We start from the raw sequence: 18,311 nt of genomic DNA on the forward strand, positions 1-18,311 counted from the left end.
GGTATTTGAGACTTTATTATGGTTCTAAAAATCAAAGCTATGCTGAGAGTATACCCAGAGAAATATCGTGAAGGAAAGGAAGATATTTTCATGTTTGTGCATAATTGGGGCTTCCTGAGTAATGAAAATTAGGACCTGGATTAAAAGATAAGTCTTGGAAATTAAAGGGTATTAGACCACAAGACATTTGCTCCTACTGTCAGTAGTAAAACTTATCTTTCTAGAGCCAACTGTTTGCATTGCAGGGTAGGAACTTTCTCCTTTATCTTCCTGAGAGACTTTGTTTTATTTCAAATGGGGATGAGACCTAGAGCCCTAAAGCCTGTCATTTACATTGCATGTTATTGTAGACAACTAGGGAGTGGATATTGCCTTTCCTCTGGCAGAAAAGAATAGAGGGCAGCTTTTCTTCTCCTATACAAACTGTCAGGCTCATAATTTTGGAGGTATTCTCCTTCAGGACCCACCTCATATATATATATATATATATATATATATATATATATATACACACACACACATATACACACACACAAACATATGGTAACATTTGGTTTTCGTGCTTAGGATATTAGGGCAAGAGGAACTGATGTGGTTATCACTATAAGTAATAATAATTTGCCTTGATCCAGAAACCTCATGTTTGTATCCTGTATTAGTCTGTTCTCATGCTACTAGGAAGAAATATCCAAGACTGGGTAATTTATAAAGGAAAGAGGTTTAATTGACTCACAGCTCCGCGTGGCTGGGGAAGCCTCAGGAAAGTTAAAATCATGGCAGAAGGGGAAGCAAACACGTCCTTCTTCACATGGTGGCAGGAGAAGTGCAGAACAAAGGGAGGAAAAGACCTTTATAAAGCCATCAGATCTCATGAGAACTCACTCAGTATGAGAACAGCATGGGGAATCATGATCAAATCACCTCCCACGAGGTCCCTCCTCCAGCACATGGGGATTACAATTGGGATTACGATTCAAGATGAAATTTGGCTGGGGGCACAGAGCCAGACCATATCATTATAAATAAGATAAATATATACATTAAAAACTTATTAAGAAATATTTCTTCCTCTTAATCTCTACTACTGTAGTCCATTTCCCCCTTCTTTTTGTCATTTCCTACCCACTCTCTGTTGGAATGAATCTTTTAAGTTTACAACTTATCTGTCTTGTATTTCTTTTGCATAAATGATGTATATTTTCTATCTTCTTTCCTTCTTGTTTTAATATAATAGCTCTACTGAGATATAATTCACATACTGTAACATTAACCCATTTCAAGTGTACATGCTTTTAGGGTATTCACAGGGTTGTGTGATCATCACCATAATCAATTTTGGAATAGTTTCATCATCCCTAAAAGAAACTCTGTAGACATAAGTTGTTATTCTCCATAATCCTCCTCCCAGCTCGAGATAACAACTAATTTATATGGTCCTTAGTGGCTGGTTTCCTGCATGCAACGTATTTTCAAGATTTATCCATGTCGTAGCATCAATCAGTACTTTATTCCTTTTTATTGCTGAATAATTTTTCACTGTATGTATATACCACGTTATTTATCCATTTATCAGTTGATGGGCATTTTGGTTGTTTCCATTTTGAGGCTACTATAAATAAGGCTGCTACGAACATTTGTGTACAGCTTTTATGCAAACATGTTTTCATTTCTATTCATACATGAGTAGGAATAGAATTGCTGGGTCATTAATAACTCTATGTTTAACTTTTGATGAACTGCCGGACTGTTTTTCCAAAGCAGCTGCACCATTTTACATTCCTACTATTAATAGCAATATGTGGGGGGTTCCAATTTCTCCATATTCTCACCAACTTGTTATTATCTCTTTTTAATTATAGTTATTCTAGTATTCCTTTCTTTCTCACATGACGTATAGAATCTTATGTCATAAGATTATGACATAATGCTTCGTAATTTGCTTTTTTCCACTTACCGATATAGCCTGTGAAAAACAAGTCATCTTAGAGGAATATTCCTCGTTCTTTTTATAGCTGCATAGTATTCCATTGTGTAAATGTATCATAATTTATTCAATCCCTCTCGAACACATGGATATTTGGTTTATTACCACTACTTTGCAAATATGAACAATGCAGCAATAAATAACCCTATGCATATTATTTAAGCCTATGCATAATATTCATATTATTAGAAGAGTATTTTCAGGATATATATGTGGTTGTGCTAAATATTGTCAAATTTTCATCCAGAAGGCATAGACCAATTTTCATTCACATAAGCAGTGTATGAGAAAATGTGTTTGCTATAGCCTTGTCAACAGAATTTGCTGTCTTGCTTTTAGACGTTTGCCAGTCTGATAGGTGAGAAATGGTGTCTTTGTGTTGTTTAATTTCTCTAATTTTAGTGAGACTAAAGGCTTTTTATGTTTTTTATGTCATTTTTGAATATTTTTAGTGAATTTTCTGTTCTCTTAATTATTTTTTAAAGAGGTTAATAAATAACAAAACAATCTTTTATATTTATTCACATTTATTATTTCTAGCATTCTGTTTTCTGTGGATTCTAATTTCCATCTGGTGTCATTTTCTTTTAGCTTGAAGAACTTCCTTTAACATTTCTCTTAGTGTAGGTGTGTTAGGAACACATTTTCTCAGCTTTAGTTTTTCTAAAAATGTGTTTACTTTGCCTTCATTTTTTTGACTATATTTTGCTAGATAGAGAATCTAGCCTGCTGGTTATTTTCTTACAGTACTCTATGTTGTTCCATTGTCTTTTGGCTTATGCCTTTTCTGATAAGAAGTTTGCAGGCATTCTTATTTGTTTTCTTGCTGATGTCAGGCTTTGGTATACACCCCTGGGCTCTCAGTAAGGACCTCTGGCTAAGAGTTTTCAGGTTGGCATAGTCCTGTATTCTCTCTGTACCTCCTTCAAGTTTTTAATGTCACAGTTACCCACACTTTGCAATTAAATGCTTATAAATGATTTGGCTGGCACCTCATCATCCTACCATTTTTCTAGAGATAAGAGCAGCCCCGGATCTTTTCTCCCGTATGAAAAGTATGTTACTTTCTGGAATTTTGTTCATTCAGATTTCTTTGTGTACTCAACTTTGCAATGAATTAAAAGTAAGACTATGGTTTTGTAACTGCTCCAGCTTGGTTCAGTTGTTAGGATGATAACAATAGTTTCTTATGATATGGATCTAATGGAACCTAAGTTCATGGCTTTAATGAGAATGTTTGTAGTAACTGTGTTTAGATCATTTGTACACACAGCCAATGTGTGCTTATTCGACAACACTCACTCATTGAGCTCCCCTCTTAAGATATGATCACCCTTTGTTTTGCTGTAGGAAATGTGAGTTTTTGCAAGGAGAGGTAAAGTTTAATTGTCAAACCTGGAAATAATTGAATCTATAGTCCCCTATGATAACAAAAGGGTGATTGACTTGAGTTTTAAAAGCTTAGCATTGTTAAAGAGATTCCAACAATATCGTGTTTAAAACAATGACATTAAATAGTAATGAAACACTTTAGCCATAAAATAAAGCAGATTTTAATGCTTTATCACCTCCAATAAATTGCAGTTTTGTTTTTCTTTTGAATCTCTGTTGAGGTGACACTTCATGCAATGACATCTAGCAGTGCTCAAATGCAAGACCATGAAAAAATAAAATTTGGCCGGATGAATGCAGATTTCTAGTTTGTATTACTTTCTCTTCTCTTGTGGTATATGTTAAAGAAGAGATTTAATCAGTTTCACCAGTAAGATCATGTCACTACCGCGAAAGATTTTAATGGTCAACAAAAGTTTAGGCCATAGTTTTCATTTGTATTAGAAGGTATATTGATTTACGTTATTTTATTGCATGGAATTTAAGATGCAATCATTTGCATAAATGAGAAAAATATTTCATTTCAAAGAGTAACATTTCTAACATTTCTTTTGTTTTCTAAAAGAGTAGGAATTCAAGACGGATTATGTTACTTTTCATTTGAATAATGTCAGATATCAGGAAGAGAAATAAATTGCCTTTGCATTTAATTGCATCACAACTGATTTTGGAATAATGAGATATTTTAGTTTTTCAAAAAATATTAGTGTGCTGCAAAATCAATGTTCTTTCCATTATTTTTTCCAAGGTGAATAATCTAAATGTATTAGTTTTTATTTAGCAATTGATGAGTTAATAATATAAGGTTATTCATAGCTCGTTTAGAAAAGTCTGTGAATGTTTCATTCTCTTGGTGTTTAAAAACCCTTTCAATTATTTTTATGTTTGGGCAGAATTTGTATAAGCTGAGTGCCCTTTGCCCAAGGCATACTTTCTCCATGTTTATTTTTCTGCCTATTGCTTCAAATGAAATGGGATGAAGTATATGCAGAGACAGTTGCTTTTTATTTTCCACATTCTCATCTTGTCCATAGAAAAATTGAGAGTAGCCATCAGCCAAAAATATGTTGGCCTTTAGGGAAAGTCCTACGTGTGTGTAGCAGGGGTAAGAGGAGATATGCAGAGTGAGAAACTGTCTTTTCTCTCTCCCTTTTCACTAAATACCCTCCTCACATGGAGGGTTATATGTGAGTTCTGTATCATCACTTCTGCTACAACATGGCAGGCCAAGAGGATGAGAGCAGCACAGGGAGAAGAGGGACCGAGAAAGACAGGAAAAAAATGCTTCATGCCTTGAGTTTGTTGAAGTTTTATCCTACCCAGGCCAGGTGGGAGGAGAGATGTAGTCTGTGTGATTTCATCTTACATCACCTGCCAGGCACTCTAGGAGTGAACTAAACTTTCCCCACTGACAATGTGGTGGAGTGGAAGATAAAAAGACTCTCAGTTTGTTGAAGGCTTTATAACTTATCTTATTATCTTAATCTCTGCAATTTGCTCTTCATAAAATTCTAGGGTAAGCATAACCCAGACTGTTATTTGACTTTACCTGTGAGGTGACTGAACTGAGAGGATAATTAATCTAGTTTATACAGTCTGCAAATGGCAGAGCCAGACTCAAACCCAGGATGCAGACTTCAATTTCTTCTGTGACTCAATAGTGCTACCCTGTCCCCACTTTTCTACCTGAAATTCACCTACGTGGGTGATTGCAGGTTTGAATTTCTGGGAGGGCTCAGTACTTGAATGTATACAAATACATCTATGTGTGTTGTTCTAATTTTTTTTTTTTTACTAAATCCATTAGCAAAATTGCTTTAGGTAAAGGAGAAAAGTTGTACCAGATAGATCGAAAGAAATGCAAAAGAGAATCACAAGAAATATGAATTCCCAAGTACCCTGAATTTTCCTACTAGGACTTTGTTCTCTTTTTAGATCTCCATCCTGTTGTGCAGTTTAATAATCAATTCCCTTGTTTCCTATCCTGAAGTCAAATAATGTTTAATAACTACAGGCATTTTAGCTTGTTGTTTGTCCAGTCATTTTTATTTATTTATTTAGACAGGGTATCACTCTGTTACCCAGGCTGCTGCAGCCTCAATCTCTTGGGCAAAAGTGATCCTCCTGCCTCAGCCTCCAGAGTAGCTAGGACTACAAGCATGCACCACCACACCTGACTAATGTTTTTCTTTTAATTTTTGTTTTTTTAGAAACAGTCTCACTATGTTGCCCAGGCTAGTCTTTAACACCAGATCTCAAGCAATCCTCCCACCTTGGCCTCCCAAATCCCTGCTGGGATTATAGGTGTGAGCCACTGCACCCAGCCTGTCTATTAATTTGTTCAGCACTTATTGAATCCTGTCTAGATACTAATCATTGTATTTGGCCTAGGGATTAAAAAATAAAAAGCAATTCCTGTTTTCAGGGAGCATGTCACATTGTGAACAACATGGAGAATTTAGCAGAGACCATGGTCTTTCTATTGGTTAAAAGTAAAGATTATATACATTAGTTTGTCTTTCCCTGTGCCACTCTCCTTTCCTATCGCTGCATGACTCAAGAAAATGGAACTCTACTTTTCCATACGCCCACTGATTCTGAATGGCTCTGCAAAAGCCCAGGGTTCTATCTATCTATTATGTAAACTCAGGAAGGATGTGTCTTTTCACTCACAGAGCTTCTCGAAACTGTTTCTTTTCTCTAGAAAATATTCCACATCTATCTCTGTGCAACCATTGCCCAGTATTATTTTGTAGAAGAATACATTTTGCTATTGTGATGAGATTTCATTTTCTGTTAGAATGGAGGCTCTCAAAGTGTGGTTTGTGGAAGCTTGGGGGGTACCTAGGAGTCTGTGAAGCCAAAACTATTCATAACAGTAAGAATATATTTGCCCTTTGCACTGTTTTGCCATTTGCACCCTGGTGGTGCAAAGCCATAGTGGGTTAAACTGTGGTGCCTTAGCACAGATATAGGCAGTGGGCCCAACTGTTGTCAGAAGTCATTGCGGTCTTCATCACTACAGAACGAAAAAATGAAGCCAGTTTTTTCCTGAGCATGCCCTTGAAAAGGCAGTATAAATAATCACTTTTATTACATTTTGGCTTCAAGTACACATGTTCTCAAATATATTCTGCATAAACCACTCTACTACACAATGCAGTATGAGAGTTGCCTCAAAGAAAGCACTTGCGCAATTGTTTGGGTTGTGAGCTGAACTAGCTGGGATTTACACAGAACACTATTTTCACTTGAAAGAATAACTGACTATCTATGGTTTTTCAGTCTTGTTATTTGGTAGGCATTTCCTCAAAAATGAACGAAGTGAGCTTGTTGGGAAGACACTGACAGTGTATGTTGTCCATAATGAAACCCAACCGCTCAAGTGAAAAATCAGAATTTTGTAAGACTTGTATTTGCTACCATAAACTTGAAAGATTATCAACACTTAAAGATGGTTCTGATGAGATTAGTAATGATATTAAGAATTGTGGGCTTTTATCTATATCTTATAATTAGATATTTAACATTTAGAAACTCTGCATAAGAAATATTTTTCAAATGACTGATTCGTGATAGTACAAAATCACATGTGGGTAAAAGCTTAAAGTGCAAAATAGTCCAATAGATTTTAATGTAACAGAGTGAAAAAGAAGTTTTATTATGGTTTCAGATTCCATGTTGCAGCTAACCTTAAAGAAATCATCACTTGGTGAGTTTTGGTTTAGTATCAAAGGAGAATATCCACAGTTATCAGAAAAATTCTAAAAGATATCCTTCTTCCCTTTTCAACTATATACCTCTGTGAGGTTATTTTATTTTTTATTTACTTCAATCAAAAAACCCCAACACCACTCTATATTGTATATTAGAATAAACTGAATGTTGAAACAGATACAAGAGACCAAGTGTTTTCTTTTAAGCCAGACATTAAAGAGATTTGCAAAAATGTAAAATAATGCTACTCTTCTAATTAAATATTTTTATTTTAAAATATATAATTATTTTTCATAAAATTGCTATTTATGTTAACATCTAACTGGATAGTTATTACATTAAAAATGACTTAATAAGTATATACCTTAACATTTCTCAGTTTAAAATTTTGAATATTGATATTGTTGATATTGATACCTCTATAAACAAAAGCTTTTTGCTGTTCTTAATAATTTACAAAATCTTTTTATTATGAGTTTCTTTAGATGTGCAAAAAAGTTGTAAAAATAGTACAGAGAGTTTTCAAATATCCTTCTTGCTGCCTCTCACAATGAGAACGTCTTACATAACCATGATATACTTATCCGATCAGTAAATTAACATTACTACAATGCCATTAACAAATAAAAACCCCATTTAAGCTTTACTAGCTTTTCCATTAATGTCTTTTTTTTTTGGCTCCAGGAACTGATTCAGAATCCCATATCACATTTTGTTATTACTTTTGCCTGGTCTCCTGCTGTCTGGAACAGTTTTTCAGTCTTCCTTCATTTTCAAGAGTGTGAAAGGATCCCAAGACCAAAAGTCTGGGAACTGCTGGTTTAGAGTCACAATACTGACTGCTCAAAATGACTTTTGTAAGTAAAAGCACTTTTAGTCTGTAGATATACATGAAATTGTACACATCATTTAAAGTATTTTTATTTAAGCAAATTTAAAAATTCTTCCTGTGCTGATACCTTGGCTAATTATTATTAGATGTAGTTCAAAACAAGCTAACGGTTAACCCGGGTAATTCTTGTCTATTTTAAGAATAGACATGTCTAACAATTGTATTTAAAATAATTCCCACCAAAAGACTCATAGCAACTTGGTGATCTAAAGTATGATCTAGCCAGCTGTAAAAATATTACTGACATATCTCTACACGGAATTAACTTACCAGTGAGATTATCATATTTGTGCTTGATCTATTAAGACTGAAGTTTGGCTTTGTCTAAATAAATCTTATTTTAATAAAAAATAAAAAACAAAAAAATAAATTAATAAAAGATTTAATTAATACATCTTATTATTTTTTATGCTTCAAAATATACTGAATCAACAAGTCAGAAAACAACTGAACATTGACTGGAAACAATTACACATTCGTTTTCCTGGAGACTGTCTCAATGGCTTACACAGGAGTGCATTCTATTTCCAGGTCTGTTTGACACAGCAGCAGAGATGACCTTAGTTTGTACAAACTCATTCCTTATGAAAATATGACAGCTCAGAATTAAGAGAAGGCATATTATATTTTTTAAATTATTCAATAAATTACTTACTTTCAATTATAATGGAACTTTGGTAATGCTAACATTTGACAACTGGCCTAAGAAACTGCCAGATTTTTCTATATAAGTTCTTCTTACCTTCAATTCTATAAAACACTATGTCAGCCCAGGGAACTGGACTTTGGTGACACATCTAAATCCTTATAATGACAAGCCTTTAGTGTATTATTCCTTTCTTATCGATGCACATACTTTGCTTGTCTTAATGGGTTTCAGCAATAGTTTATTTAATCATTAGAGAAACACAAGTAGAAATTAATATATTTAGTAAAGAAAATATTCTTTTGTAATTATTTTATGGAAGGTTTGATAGTTGGTGTTTAGTATTGTAAAGTTTTGTCTCAGAAAAGGTTTATGGTCTTTTCTCAAAATTTATGAGAGATTTAAGTTAAATAAGTACTACATTGAATATTCTACAACTTCAAAAAATTATTTATGTAAAAATGAATTTGGGATTGTAATGAGAACAGAAGAAGAAAGCTACTTCAGAGTTGATATTACCTTGACAGCAGCTGAATTCCTTAGCAAAAACCTGCAATCAGCAAAGGGTACCAATCACATATACCTAAATTGGGTAGAAGAAATTCAACTTCTGAGATTTTCCTTTTTCTTTTGTTTGCCTGATGTATTAGTCCGTTTTTATGCTGCTGATAAAGACATACTCGAGATTGGGAAGAAAAAGAGGTTTAATTGGTCTTACAGTTCCACATGGCTGGGGAGGCCTCAGAATCATGATGGGAGACTAAAGGCACTTCTTACATAACAGTGGCAAGAGAAAATAAGAAGGATGCAAAAGTGGAAACCGCTGATAAACCCATCAGATCTCGTGAGACTTATTCACTACCACAAGAACAGTATGGGGGAAAGTGCCCCCATGATTCAAATTAACTCCATCTAGGTCCGTCCCACAATACATGGGAATTATGGGAGTACAATTCAAGATGAGATTTGGGTAGGGGCACAGAGCCAAAACACATTGTTCTGCCCCTGGCCCCTCCAAATCTCATGTCCTCACATTTCAAAACCAATCGTGCCTTCCCAACAGTCCCCTAAAGTCTTAACTCATTTCAGCATTAACCCAAAAGTCCACAGTCCAAAGTCTCATCTGAGACAAGGCAAGTCCCTTCAACATATGAGCCTGAAAAATCAAAAGCAAGCTTGTTACTTCCTAGATACAACAGTGGTACAGGTATTGGGTAAACACAGCCATTCCAAAGGGGAGAAACTGGCTAAAACAAAAGGGTTACAGGTACCATGCAAGTCCAAAATCCAGCAGGACGGTCAAATTTTAAAGCTCCAAAATGATCTCCTTTGACTCCGGGTCTCACATTCGGGTCATGCTGATGCAAGAGGTGGGTTCCCATAGTCTTGGGCAGCTCTGCCCCTGTGGCTCTGCAGGGTATAGCCCCCTCCCAGTTGCTTTCATGGGCTGGCATTGAGTGTCTGTGGCTTTTCCAGGCACATGGTGCAAGCTGTTGGTGGATCTACCATTCTGGGGTCTGGAGGATGGTGGCCCTCTTCTCACAACTAGGCAGTGCCCCAGTAGGAACTATGCGTGGGGGCTCTGACCCCACATTTCCCTTCTGCTCTTCCCTAGCAGATGTTCTCCATGAGTGCCCCACCCCTGAAACAAACTTTTGCCTGGGCATCCATGCATTTCCATACATCCTCTGAAATCTAGGCGGAGGTTCCCAAACCCGAATTCTTAACTTCTGTGCACCTACAGGCTCAAGACCACATGGAAGCTGCCAAGGCTTGAGGCTTTCACCCCTTGAAGCAACAGCCTGAGCTGTACCTTGGCCCCTTTTAGTCATGGCTGGAGTGGGTGGGACACAGGGCACCAAGTCCCTAGACTTCACACAGCAAGGGGACCCCAGGCCCAGCCCACGAAACCAGAAACCATTTTCTCCTAGGCCTCCAGGCCTGTGAAGGCTGCAGTGAAGACCTCCGACATGCCGTGGAGACATTTTCCCCATTGTCTTGGGGATTAACATTTGGCTCCTCATTACTTAGGCAAATTTCTATATAGGCAGCTGGAATTTCTCCTCAGAAAATGGGATTTTCTTTTCTATCACATTGTCAGGCTGCAAATTTTCCAAACTTTTATGCTCTGCTTCTCTTATAAAACTGAATGCCCTTAACAACACCCAAGTAACCTCTTGAATGCTTTGGGGCTTAGAAATTTCTTCCACCAGGTACCCATCTTTCTCAAGTTCAAGATTCCACAAATCTCTAGAGCAGGGGCAAAAGGCTGCCAGTCTCTTTGCTAAAACATAACAAGAGTCACCCTTGCTCCAGTTCCCAACAAGTTCTTCATCTCTGTCTGACAACACCTCAGCCTGGACCTTATTGTCCATATCGCTATCAGCATTTTTGTCAAAGCTTTTCAACAAGTCTCTAGGAAGTTCCAAAGATTCCCACATTTTCCTGTCTTCTTCTGAGCCCTCCAAACTGTTCCAGCCTCCACCTGTTACCCAGTTCCAAAGGCACTTCCACATTTTCAGGTAACTTTTCTGCAGCGCCCCACTCTGCTGGTACCAGTTTACTGTATTAGTCTGTTTTCACACTGCTGATAAAGACATACCCGAGACTGGGAAGAAAAAGAGGTTTAATTGGACTTAACAGTTCCACATGGCTGGGGAGGCCTCAGAATCATAGTGGGAGGCTAAAGGCACTTCTTACATGACAGCGGCAGAGAAAATGAGAAAAATGCAAAAGCAGAAACCCCTGATAAACCTGTCAGATCTCGAGAGACTTATTCACTACCATGAGAACAGTATGGGGGAAAACTGTCCCCATGATTCAAATTATCTCCCATTGGGTTCCTCCCACAACACATGAGAATTATGGGAATACAATTCAAGATGAGAACTGGGTGGGGACACAGCGCCAAACCATGTCACCTGATGATTGATAAAGAAGGAAAATAGGAAAGTTGAGAGAGAATTATTCTTAATATTTATGTATACAAACTTCAGGAAAACCTTTACTAAACTCACATCCAGCTGGTTTGAAACAAAAAAGAATGTGCCTCAGATGACATCAACTGATCACCTATTCCTTTGACCTAATAGTGCCAAGCACCCTTCTAGTTTCTGAATGATATATATTCTGTCCATTCATACTAGAAAACATTTCTTCAGTGACTGTTACGTGTTAGACAACATACCGGGCAATATGGTTACAAAGATGAAAGAAACTCAGCCTCTGCCCACAAGGAGCTCACAGGTTAATTACAGACACAATCGTACAAACATAACATGGAACTAGCAGTAAAAGACTGAGTTTATACTTAAAGAACTAAGTGCTACAGTCCATTGTAAACTGAGTGATCATGGAAGTCACCAAGGAAGTGCAGCTTCATTTGGACTTTGCAGCAAGGGGTGGTTTTGCATAGTTGGAGGTGGGAAGGCAGAGGTCATTCTAGGTGGGAAGATTAAAGACATGGAAGAAAATATACAAGAAGTGACACAAAGCTAGCTTAGCGAGGGGAGGGTGCTGTACTATATTTTCTCTTCACTGGCTTCCAATTCAAAGACAGTAGTCTTGGTATTGCTAAGATAATTTTGATGGCACTCTACAAAATTAATGTTTCATGCAACTTACAACTCTTACGTATTTCTCCCTGTTATTTCCCTTCTCTTTGAATCTCACTTTCATCTTTTTTTTTTCTCTTGAACTTTTTAGCTTCCATCTATAGTTCCAATAGACATTGTTCAGGTGTATTAATGGCTTTGCTTTTGTAGAAGTTCTTAAGCTCATTATATCTTCAGGACAGGTGAGAATTGGGAGGGAGGGTGCTGGTAGGTGACTGTGATAAAAAAGTTTCTTCCAAATAAAATTCTTAACCTTTAGCACCTGATATATTCCTCAAAAGAAAAATTTAATCTTTTCTTAAGGCTTATATTGTAAAAAATATGATCTTTGTAGTATATGAAAAAATTGACATCTCTTTTTAAGAGACCACTTAAACAAGCCAAATATCATGGTGAATAGTCAAAGAAAAACAAGATTTGATTGTGATGTCAATTTTAGAAAATGAAACTGTATATTATGCAATGTATTATAATTCCATCTATATGTTAACTCTTAACATGACTCAGAATGAATCAAAGATTAATTTTGATTGGTGTAAATTTTCAGAAAAATTAATATGTTAAGATATTATCATTTTCATTTCATCTTTGACTGTGTAGTGTAATTAAAATGTCATTTGTCCTGAACATCAATCTCTAATCCCTTGTTAGTCATCATTCTTGTTTCTTTATCATTCTGTCCATTTTCTCTAGACTGTTCACTAGTCTAACTTTCCTAAGCATTGATTTGTGAAAGTTTCTGTGTATGTTTCATGCAATCTTCCAATTTTAATTTCTCTATGCAAGTGATTTGCATGGCATTATCAGATATCCCAAATCAATAAGAGGCAGATGCCCAAAGGTATCACTAAACACTAGAGTCATCTAGGAAGTAGTGTGAATTTATTAGTGAATGTTTTCAGATTAGGATTTCTTTTGCTTATGTGTGCAACACCAGAACAGAAGGCACACACAGAATGAATAGTTGCATAACAAGGTGACCTTTCTGCCTATGTATGGAAGCTCCCAAGTAAGTGTACTTAGTTCCATTTTGGGGATTCATTTTAGGCATCTTCAGAGCTCTGTTTGCTTGGGCAGATAGACACACCATTGATGCAGGGAGAGATTTGAACTGATGGATCCTCTCCTAACCTGTCAGAACACCATGCTTCTCTGCTTAGTTGTGGCTGAGGGATGCCACTTAAAAAAAAAACAACATGCATCTTTTTATTTATTTATTTGACAAATAAAAACTGTGCATGTTTATTGTGTACAACATGATGTTTTGAAATATGCATACATTTAGGAATGACTAAATCAAGTTAATAACATATGTTTACATATGCATTACAAGATATCATTGCATTACAATATGCAATTTGTACATACCCAAAATTGTATATCTATGTTTTTTAAAATCAGAAACTTTTTTTCATAAAAAGTGAACTGATTTTATGATATTGTTTTAGATTAAGATTTTTTTAAAAAGTATTCTTCCTCTTTTTTGTTGTTGTTTGTGTAAGTTCCAATTTGTATTTTAATGGAAATACTGACAAAAGCTGTTTTTCATATAATATGGTCATATTTTGTAGTCATCTGTTTGGTTTTAATATTTAAAAGCATCACTTGTATCAACTTCCCCCAAATATATAATTTTAAAAAAATCTTTTATTTTAAGATAACGATACTATTTTGTTATGAAAATAGGACAGATTCATTAATAGAAAATGTAAAAAATACAGGAAAGTGGGGGAAACATCACCAGAACAACTACTGACATTTCTAATGTTTTCTTTCAGTTTCTCCCTATGCTAAATAGATTTTATATATTTCAAATCAAACTGCAGATGATATTATACTTTCCTTTTTTCTCCTTATAGTAAAGAAGAAAGCCTTAAAAACCCTTGAGTGAATGGTTGGTATTTACAGACAAGCAAATGTATGGAAGAAAAACAAGAGACCCAGCCTGAATCTGTTGAATGAACGAAAGGGGAAATGCCCTAAGGAGTCAGATGGAAGAAGTTTTTCTGGGAAGAGCAGAACACAGGAGTTGGGGTGCAGACCTCCTGGATCACCAGCAGAAGGAAAAGAGCAGCGAGACGTTAAAGTGATTGAGACAAAAATGGAAGTAAAACAGCTTAAGGCTTTCTGAGATCGAGTTCCTGGCAGTGTCATCAGCAGATGGTTTCTTCTGAAGTTCAGGGGAAGAGAAGATGCTCGAAGAACTCTCCAGGGACTGAGTGGGTGGTACAGAGCTAGTGCTGTAGATGCCACGTATACAGGCAAATTCCCCAATGAGTGTTTTCCAATATCAAGTTTAACTGGCATTTAAGATATATGCCAAAGGTAGGTAAATTATTTTGGCCTGTGCTTATAGGTTTATTTCCCTGGATGAAGCTTTCTGTCTCTGTCCTAGTGCACTGTAGCAGATGCAGGGTCTTTCCATACAATACATTAAAAGCTGCATCTCATTTTAAATATATTATAGAAACCCTGATCATACAATACATACAAGATTTTTAAGATCAGCCTTCAGTCGATTTTTTTGCTTTATTTTTGTTCTGGAGGTCAAAATGAGTGGTTAACTGTCTAAGTTGATTGCAGAGAAAGTTACTACTCATTCTAAACGTAGGTTTTTAGAAAAATGTTCTTGGCAGTTGCTTCCATTGGCTTTTTCCAACTTACATGGGAATCAAGATTCAGAACTGGTACACCAATGGGAAGAGCCTGGAAAATAGACTATTGATCAAGATGAATCTGGTCCAGATACTTTAAGACCTTTTCAGTGTGTTTGAAAGATTATAAGTTTGAACTAACAGAAACTTCAATGCTGTTTTTTTACAAGTCAATGTGTAGTGTACTGTGTTATTCTTTTTTTTCCTGTAATATCTTAATAATATTCCTGGCTGTAAGCAAAAGTTAACACTATACCTATGTTTTGACTTACTTTATAGAAGACCCAAACAATATTTAACAAAAGGATTTTCCTCAAATACTATTTTGAAATCACTATATTAGACATTATCTTAAATTTATTTCTCAATATGCTTCTTTTTGAAACTTCCACATTTTGGTGTTCTTTTCAGCATCACTCATTTTCTTTCATAATAAAGATACCCAATAACAATATCATAATAAAGATTTGATAACAAATCTCCAGTTTTGGAGTGTTACATTTCATATCTACATGCTTACAGAGAATTTAGTATGAATATTCCCTGGCCTTAGTTCCTCTAAGCCTAGGATACTTGTAGTCATTTGGCAAATAATTTAATCCATGGCAACCATGAGTCTTAATACAAAAATTATTGAGTAGGCAAAAAATAATTGAACATATTTTGGACTGATTACCAGTGTATTAAAAAAGTAGAGGTTTAAGGATGGGAATAATAAGTTTTTTTGTTTTTACTTAAATTTATATAAAAGGAGTGAAAATACAGTAGCCTATAGTACTTAAGAGTGTGGGTATATTTTCAGCACTTAATAATTACTAGTTGAATTGCATAATATGGGACTATAACTGATATGGTTTGGCTCTGTGTCCCCACCCAAATCTCATGTTGAATTATAATTTCCAATATTGGAGGAGGTACCTAGTGGGAGGTGACTGGATCATTGGGGGAAATTTCCCCCTTGCTGTCCTCATGATAGTGAGTGAGCTCTCACAAGATCTGATGGTTTAAAAGTGTGTGGCATTTCCCCCTTTACTCTTTCTCTCTCCTGCTGGCCATGAGAGTAAGTGCTTGCTTCCCGTTCACCTTCTGCCGTGCTTGTGTTTCCTGAGGCTTCCCAGCCATGCTTCTTGTTCAAGCTGCAGAACTGTGAGTCAATTAAACCTCATTTCTTCATAAATTACCCAGTCTCAGCTCTTTATGGGAGTGTGAGAATGGACTAATAAAATATCTCTAGAATTATGTTTTTGGAGATAATTTAAAGATAAACAAATATTGGAAACCTCATCTGATCACATAGAGAACAGTAAATGGAAGTTCTACTTTTTCTCCAGGGCCTTTCTCATGCTTATGCAGGGATTATTCACCCAGATATCCTGAAATAAGACATCCAATTAAGGTACCTGCTATCTCATGTAACACAGACGAAAGTTGAGCATAGAGGTTAAACATTACCTAATATTGTTGGAAAAGCTTCGAAGCATTCATTTTCAAAGCAGCTAATGTAAACCATGATAATCACTAGTAGCACTATGCCATTTTAAATACTTCAATATTTTGTAGTTATTAGATTCTAAGTAAGTATAAAATGTAGTGAATAAAAATTTTTTTTGCCTAGTGTTAGACAATATAAATGAATGAGTTATTTTTTATTCTGTTTAATATTTTCAAGCCAATAAACACTTTACTAAAGTATAAAGTAGCTATTCATTATTACTCTGTGTCTTATGTTTATGATGTCAGAAATGAGTAGAGATGGTTAGCTGCCTGGGTATCTGTTGAAAATTCTGCTTAAACTATGTATTATAAAGTTCTGTACATTTCAATGATTTCTTGGAGATTCACTGTCTAGTTCAGTTATAAGTAATTTATAATTCTAACATTAGTCAAAACATTTGTGGGAAATGCTCCTTGACAGTTATAGCTTGACCATGAAAACTGCTTTTAAGGCCTTAATTAGAAAGGTCAGCCTGCATTATTTAAACCCTTCCTATGTATTCTTTTATGCAATTCTATTTTCCAGCGACTGCAGGGGATTAAAAGAAAATTCTTACAAAAGCAAACAATAATTTTGGAAAATATTTATAACTGGACACAAATCTGTAGAACTCTCCTTGCTTTGTCTCATTGGTAATAAGTTTCTAGCTCAGCATTTGATGGCTAATTCAGGAGTTGTTGGTGTTGGGCAGGGTGACCTGTTGAGTCTGATGGTTGTGATTTCTATTGTTATGGTTTCCTTTTAATTTAATTTGGTCTTGAAGTCTGTCATGAGACTGGCCATAAGCCAGGATAGCCACTCTCCACGAGAGCCCTGACCAGTGGAAAGTTAAATTTGGGTGTGTGTGTCAGGTGAGACACAATGAGGAAATAAAACCAAAATGTATGAAACAGAAGAAATTTATTACTAATAGGACCAGAGAGGCAAGGGATGCTGATGGGAGGACTGCAAGAAGCCCAGAGGCAACAGGGAGCTCAACACGTGGATGCTGAGGAAGAGAGAGAGAGAAAGAGAGGAACCGGTGGGACTATGTGTTTATTAAGGTCCACGGGCATTATTCCTTAGGCTTTTGCGTGGCGGTTGTGGATTGGCTAGTTTAAAGAAAACACAGCAAAAGGAGAACTTATTTACATAACTCTGGTGTTAATCATGTGTTTTATTGTAGTTAGCAGATGTGGTGTGTGTTGGATTTTGGGCCAATGAGAGGAGGAACAAGCAGGCTATGTTGTAAACAACCACTATGGGGAGGGGAAGTTTTAATTTAACCAAAGTGATGGGGTTGGACTAGGTTTCAAACAACTTATGTCAGGTCTAAAACTGAATGCTGAGGTAGCAACTATATTAAACAAATTTATGACAGTGATGCTGGCATCACTTACTGCTTTTAGTTCAACCCTGCAACAGGCTTTCAAACATGACCATTTTGCTATCTTATACTTGCAAATTAGAAACATCATTAAATAGGCTACATAAAAAATAAGATTTTTAAGAAATATTTTCTAAGCAGAATGGCCAATGTCATTGATAGACATAAAATAATGACCATGCTTATTCTCTTTCATTATTTGATCAGCATATTCAGGTATATTATTCAACACACTTAGTCATAAAGTTCTTGAAGCATCTTTTTGTTCCTCATAGTTCATATTTTCTTGCACTTCTTAATCTATGGTTAATGAACAAAAGCATGCACACACAATTCTTTTAAAATAAATGTAGTCTGTGGGAAGTTTTAGATAATCCAGGGATTTTTAAGTAATTGAGAGCTTTGAAAAGAATACTTTAGAAGTCAAACCTTGGCCTCAGTTTGTAGCAAGGGAACAAACAACAAAATGTAAGCTCTATATGAAAGAGACACAAATAGAAAACAAGGGAATCCTTAATATAAAGAGGACTCAAGTCAGTTAAAAAAAAGTC

General features: G+C 35.8%; 1 long non-coding RNA gene across 1 annotated transcript in view; it reads left to right on the top strand.

The window, feature by feature from the left end:
- The window catches only part of LOC117975620 (uncharacterized), a 121,445-nt gene extending 104,883 nt beyond the window's left edge, over positions 1-16,562 (top strand). The window contains exon 5 of the long non-coding RNA XR_008620649.2: positions 14,105-16,562. This is a non-coding gene — a long non-coding RNA (uncharacterized LOC117975620). The remainder of the gene's footprint in view (positions 1-14,104) is intronic.
- Positions 16,563-18,311: the final 1,749 nt, after the last annotated feature.

This window comes from Pan paniscus, chromosome 14, assembly GCF_029289425.2.
Source record: "Pan paniscus chromosome 14, NHGRI_mPanPan1-v2.0_pri, whole genome shotgun sequence".
Lineage (NCBI taxonomy): Eukaryota > Metazoa > Chordata > Mammalia > Primates > Hominidae > Pan > Pan paniscus.